This window comes from Etheostoma spectabile, chromosome 2 (genome assembly GCF_008692095.1).
Source record: "Etheostoma spectabile isolate EspeVRDwgs_2016 chromosome 2, UIUC_Espe_1.0, whole genome shotgun sequence".
NCBI lineage: Eukaryota > Metazoa > Chordata > Actinopteri > Perciformes > Percidae > Etheostoma > Etheostoma spectabile.
In genome coordinates this window covers 5,979,311-5,986,294 of record NC_045734.1, presented here as the reverse complement: position 1 = coordinate 5,986,294, position 6,984 = coordinate 5,979,311, and the positions used below count along the sequence as shown (strand labels likewise).

The window sequence follows — 6,984 nt, the reverse complement described above, 5'->3', positions numbered from 1 at the left end:
TGTTCTCTAACACCTGTTCTCTTAAACATGTTCTCTAACACCTGTTCTCTAAAACCTGTTCTCTAACACCTGTTCTCTTACACATGTTCTCTAACACCTGTTCTTCTGACCGTATTCTGTCTGAAAGTTCCCAAAACAAATACCATATTGGGTCTGTTGTCATTCCGGTCTGCTGCAGCCAAAGACTGGAACCATGTGCAAAAAACACTAAAGTTGATGCATTTTATTACCAAGTCAGCTTTTAAGACCTCTATCATGGATATTTATTCGGCTAACATGCAGCTGTTTCCCGCCCCACCAACATAACCCTTATCTGTCAGCTGCTTACTGTTCACTGTCCGTTGCATATTTTTGCTGCAGCTGTTTTGCTGTGCCTGTTTGTCTCACTGCTTGTGTATGCTGTTCTGTTGTAGTACTGCCTAATGCTTTTGTGCTAGACCAGGGGTCGTCAACGTTTTCCAGGCCAAGGACCCCCAAACTGATGGCGAGATGGAGCGGGGACCCCCTAATTATATATATTGTATAAAATTGTGTTATATCAAACTGGTCCTATAGTGCCATGTGTGCATTGATGACTGAAAGACATCGTCTGCCTCCATTTATCTGTTTACTACAGTGGGTTGAATTCATGTTAATGTGTATTTAAAGACATTTCAATTAGTGGAAAAAATGGCAGGGGGGGGGGGGGGAATATTAAAAAAAGTCTAATCAACCAAAACTTTCGCGACCCCCATGCAGTACCTCCACGGACCCCCTAGGGGTCGCGGACCCCCTGTTGAAGACCCCTGTGCTAGACTGTATGTCATTTGTGTAATGTTTTTTGTCACATATGATGCTTGTTGTGATTATATGTAAGTAAGTGATGTGTTCTCCAAGGAAGGTTAAAAATCAACTGGACTTGGTTAAAGCTGCTCGAAGACGTTTTGTCTCTCATCTGAGAGACGTCTTCAGTTCTGACTGAACGGTAGGAAAACCCAGCTATTTGACCTCGGTGGGGTTGTCGTCAAGATGAGGGAAACCACTTTGTTTGTTAGTGCTCCTGGCTGTTGTAACAACACACATTACGGTTGTTGGAGACGCCCGAGGCCAAGTCTGAAAGAGCATTGTTGGCGTTCTCACACAAAGATAGTGGATGTGTTGGAAAAATTATAAATACAAAACTAAATAATAACAAGCAATAAATAAATAAAACAAAAATAAGTCTGACCTGCTGTCAGATGCATACACATCCACACAAATATACGGTAGGCAACTGCCACACACCCAAACCCTGACCAGATGTGGGCGTCGTTCTGCATCCACCCAGGCAAAACAGGGCTCCAAGCTGCAGCTAGTTATCAGAACACAGTGTGATGGCAGACTGCTCTAAATCTCTACAGCGGCCATATTTTCATGATCAGGTCTGTGTGGGGAAGGAATATTTATGTAAAGTACTGAAACAATCATCACACAAAAATCTCTAGAAGACTAAAAGCAGGGTTAAAAAAAAAAGCTCTGTCTCTAATTTGTGACTTAATATGAACTGGAATATGATTATTCCTTCTGATAAAAAAAAAACAGGCTGAAACACAATGAAAACATTGTTTCCTATTTTTAGAACAAATGTAAAAGATTGTCAATTTTATCGATGAGGTACAAAAGGTATAAAACATAGTAACGTCCAACATCTGTTACGTTTGCAGATGCAGTAAATCCAGACCCACACTTTATGCTGTGCTCTGTTCAGGGGGTCGGAGGTAGTATTGCAGCCTGTCTGTCAAACATCTGCTGCATCTGTTTCAGCAGTTGGTGTCTTGTTTTGTTTTTCAGCCTTGCACAACTTTCGCTTGTTAACTTCTTGTATAGCTGACATGTGATACACAAATATGGGTCTGGGCTGGATTTCCAAAAAGCCCTTGGCAGTAAGTCATGTGTTTGTTCCACTGTAATTCACTGGAGTGATGAATAGCTTTTGGAAAATAGGTTTCAGATTATGTTTGACCGATACAGAATCTGTAAACGCAGAAGTTATGCGAGGTCATCTGAGCAGTCTCAGGAACAGCGGCATGATGACACCAGCAGCAGCACGGCCCCCTGGGAAAAGCTCCGCGCTTGTCTCTGGTGTCCAGTGTGAGTCTGAATGCTGCAAAGCTGGCAACCTGAGCAGCTAAGTGCACTTTGATGACATAATCATGACCTCCCTGCCTGAAAAATGACAATGGAGTAAAATGCTGTGTCACTGTACTGATGGCTTTACTCCTGGTGCAAAAATACAAGGAGCTTGTTTGTTTCACTAATGCCATTACTGCACACATTGTGTTTGCATATAACTGTGCAGTACTATTTAGAAAAAGAAAACACAAAATGAACCCAAAACAGAATGGGAAAAGTACAAAAGTGCAAAAATTGCACAGTCTAGGGGAATCAGTTCTCTCTGAGGGATGATTGTGAAGCCACAAGTTGTGTGATAAAACTCCATCTTCTGCCAAGTCCCTAAAACATGCTATAAATCATGCTGGAGATGCTGGAAGAATCTCCTTTTAGACACTGAGTCATAGACAAACTCGAGAAGGGAGAGAAAGCCTTATTCCCTTTTGATCCGCTGCTTTGCTTTTGCCAAAATAACAAATCAACAGTTATAAACTTCTTTACCTTCCTTTCAAGGAAGTAAAAGAAAAAAAAACATGATTTAGTACACCGCTATTGCACTTGATGACAGGATATTTGGAGGAAATGTATGCTTAATATGTCTGCTTAAAACAGCTGAGTGTTACCAGGTGTGTCCTGCTACCTGCCACGCCCAGCTCTCGCTCCATAGGTCATGTTTTGGTTTCTATTTACATTCATCGTTCTTTGCACGCTTCCTGTTCATATATTATTGGAAACTTACTGTTTGTTTCTGTTGCAGGTAACATTCCTTCTGGTATTTGTGTCATTACCTGCCCCACCCTAATGTCCTGTGAATGTAGAATAAACAATTGTTTTCTCAGTTTTTTTCTTTTTTTTTTATTGGAATGTGGACACCTTAAAATCAATTTGAGCAGCGCCTATGGTTAGCATTTTCCACATTTATCGTATCATGTAGTTTGGGACTCACTGGTCTGGTCCTGATCTTGGCTCTGTCTCCATCCCTCAAAGTCTTGGTCTTGTCTCGGTCTCCATACACTGTAGTCCTTGGTGACGACTTGGTCTCGGTTTAGGTGGTCTGGACTACAACACTGAGTTTTAGGGCCACATTTCTACAACCCTACTTACCGAACAGAACTTGAATACTTCGTAAGCGTCAACCCTTAAGCAAAGATTCTCCCTGGCTAAATTACATGGTGCGCCAATGGTTGGAAACGGTACACACTTCCTGTCTCCTAAGTAGGCGTGGCCTCGTTTGAAAGTGTAGCGAACGTCATGTGGATGGATGAAAAGTCATATTTAAGTTAGTATTTTGCTAACATTGTATATTTGCACAGCTAAAAGCCATTAAGAAAATTTGTTTTGTTATGGCGTTCACAAACCTTAGTCGACGTTAGCTCTGGTGAGATCTGTGTCGCCAGACATCACAAGAGCTTGTTCCTGAGACAGAAACAGGTCTCAAACAAACAAAAACAGATTTTCCCGTTTGAAAAATGACATTTTAACGTCAGAATGTTCGGGAGATATGTGGCTTGTAAAAAAATGGGTGGACTATTTATCATTGTCAGAGCTTTGTCTATGTGCCAACCAGCGCCACCTGTGGGAAATAAGTAGACCTGCAGCAAATGTGGATAAAAGAAAAAAGTAGCACATTTACACCTTTAACACCTTTGCACTAATATTTTTTTATTTTTTACAGCTTCAGCTTTTTTCTTTAACTGTGGCTGTTTTCTATGTGTGTTTTGTGCTTCATGTATAACTCTTGTGCAAACTGTTTGCTTAAATAAAATCCTTAATAAACCAGGAGTATTATGGTTTCCAGTGGATGGCATTCAATGATTTTATAGGTAACTTTGGACAAAAGAACTACAGACCAAGCTGATGAACCTCCATGCTGACATCACCTTATAAAGTTTGTCAAATTTAAGCTGAATATTTACTCTCCTTTTAGCTCTGATTTGGTGTAACATCTGGCGCTTTGGGCGGCTTGCGGTTTGTTGCTTATCAGATGGAGAACAGACTTTGTCACAGCAGTGAATGCACAGCTGGAAGGCTACCAATAACAGAGACATTATGACGGTTGTGCTAGAGCTGCGTCAGACAAGCCTTAACCACTGCTGTGCTATTCAACTCCCCCCCCCCCCCCCCCCCCCCCCCCCCCCCCCCCCACCTCTAGGACTCTTTTAAGGTGAAGATTTAATATAGTGAATTTTATGGGATTCCTCTGCTTAAAACATTTCAACCCTGTGGAAAACTACATTAAAACACCTTAGGAAATTATAATGCATAAAGTGTCCTTTAAAACCTTATACATGTCACGTTAATAAATCATTATTAATTGGAACGTTAATGGCATTTGCAAGTTATTCAATTTCCTGGTGACTTAGACTTTAGAACTCCTACTCTTCCCAGCTAATAAGAATCAAAGAATTGTTGCGCTAGACTGTCCAGCTTCCAGTTTTAAATCCCATGGACCACAGTCAGAAACCCAAAGTTATTTTACCAGATCTTCCAAATCCCACAGCCCTGAAAGACAGATGTGCTCTTAATTTGGGCTCTCACTTCAATGAGTGCCTGGAAATAGCTGCTTTGAGTCCCTAGAGTTTGTAATTAAACCAATGGGCGTTGATAGCTGTGAGCTGCAGCCTGCTCAGAACCTGTCAGGTGGCATCACTCGTTCACTAAATTCTTTAAAATTGGTGTGCCAGCGGAGTAGACATCAGATTTATCCATCAGTGACTGAAGGCAGACAGAAACGCTACCTTCTCCCCTTGGTAGTAAATTACAAAGAATGAGACATAATATAGCAGAGAAGACGAGAGTGGAGACCATGTATGGTCTATGGTGGAGACAGAAATTGTGTCATGCTGTATTGAGATATATTACAGATCAGAACAGAGGATCCATTCAGCAGCTTTGTCCACACATGGACAAAGATGTCCCTCTTTAGAGTAAATCAATTTTTTTCTCATCTGAACAAGTTGTATGAGACACTTCAGCACTTCAGCTGCTCACCTGCAGTATTTTTGGACATGTATAGTAATACATCCATTCAAATAAAAGTGCTTTTTGAAATGTATTTTACAGTTTTTCATGATGTAAAAAAACTATATGTACATACACACGTTTTGAGAAAATCGGAGCAGACACAGAGCAGATTATTCATTATGGTTGTGTGCAGAGTTTACTCATTTAAGACTTTCCTCTTCGTGAGCTGAAGGATTCAAGCTCCACCCAAGAACAATAAAGGATGGAGGACCTAGTGCAGAAGCCAGGCAGGTAGTAAGATTAATGACCCCTTGTCAACACAGTTATGGCTATATACTGTATTTATCAACAGAAAAAAAATAAAGAAGTCACTGGTGGCATCAAGACACACTTATCAACACTATGATGTCTATGAAATGGAAACTCTTTCAGGGCTGAAGAGTACAGAAACACATACTTGGGTGGTGAAGTCACCGTGATAAATCTGATGCTGAATGTGCTTCTTTTTTATTTTCATGACTTCCACATTTTCAAGACAACGATGCTGTGTGAAACGTGAAATCTTATCGGACTGCGAGCATGAGGTTGTTTAAACAAAGGGGAGATGCGGTTATAATGCAACATGGCAGAAAAGGAACATTAAGCCTTCATGTTTCAAGGAATGTGTAAACAAAGGAGTTTTTTTAGGAACTACAGGCGCCATCAGAAAAGCAGCAATCTGCACTGAAGACTGTGGAGACATTTACAGTTATTCAAAACACTGCAGTTCATACTTCACAGTCTGGTGTGAAGTTTGAAATGTTAACCAAGTGTGAGACACAACACTGACAGGGTTTTACATGAGAAGGAAAGGGAAAATGGAATGGAGTTTTTTCAAGAGTGGTCAGTTATGTAGCTTCTGTCTGAAACAGCAGAGTTGTACAGTATGTAAACAAGCAACTTGAACTACATTGTTCAATATTTTTGGCATGTTTTCGAAACCACTATATGGAGAAATTATTTGTGTTATCGGAGTCTTACACAGTAGTACTGTGGCTGCTGGTGAAGTGCTGGTTGTTTATTATTATTTGTCCATTGATTTACATTACTAAAAAAACAAATTTATACATGCAGCATTTGGTTATTTACAATACACAATTTAATTAACATAAATGTTAAAGGTAATATCTGGAATGTTCTGAAAATCCTTATTGACACCGGTGGCCATTGAACTGCCGTCTATATCCTGTTGCTGGCGCATGTGAGAATTCTGGGAAATACTTTAAAGACGGTGCTGGTGCCTAAACTGTACCTAAACCAATACTTTAATAAAAAAGCACAAAACGACAGTTGCCGACATTAAAGAACTGCTTGTTTATTGCTAAGGCCATAGGGTTACATTTAAATAATTTATTTGAAATATAACTTATTTCACAAGTCACTTGCTGGTAAACAACACTAGATGGCAAAAAGGTAATTTACAATAGGTTAGGTTTTTAGAGGTGCACATGAATGCACCAATAAGCCCAGTCTGTGTTGTTTCTCCGACTCCGGCATTGGCCGTGGTGTCTCAGAAAGTGCATCTAGGCTACACTGTGTCTTTAGCTGCAGACCGGTGCTCTTCCTGCAGTTGGAATTCTTTTGAGTAAAATACAGCCACACTTTAGTTTAGCTTTAAGCATTTAAACTGTGTTTAAGCCAACTAGTAGCTAACGGTAGGGTAGCGTTACTTGTTGCCAGGTGGAATGTTAACTAACATGACCTGCTGTAATGTTTCTTTGTCTGTTACGTCCGTTTCGGAGCACCAGAGGGGCAGCGCAGATATTTAAGTGGCACCAAAATCTGCGTTGCCATTTGGTTCGGTAGATAACACACCAAGCACCGGAAGTATGGCGGGGGGGGGGGGGGGGG

The 6,984-nt window shown here is 40.7% G+C and overlaps 1 long non-coding RNA gene across 1 annotated transcript in view; it reads left to right on the top strand.

Annotated features, from left to right (window-relative positions):
* LOC116696697 (uncharacterized) overlaps window positions 1–6,680 on the top strand; it is a 12,311-nt gene extending 5,631 nt beyond the window's left edge. The window contains exon 3 of the long non-coding RNA XR_004333807.1: window positions 6,574–6,680. This is a non-coding gene — a long non-coding RNA (uncharacterized LOC116696697). The remainder of the gene's footprint in view (window positions 1–6,573) is intronic.
* Window positions 6,681–6,984: the final 304 nt, after the last annotated feature.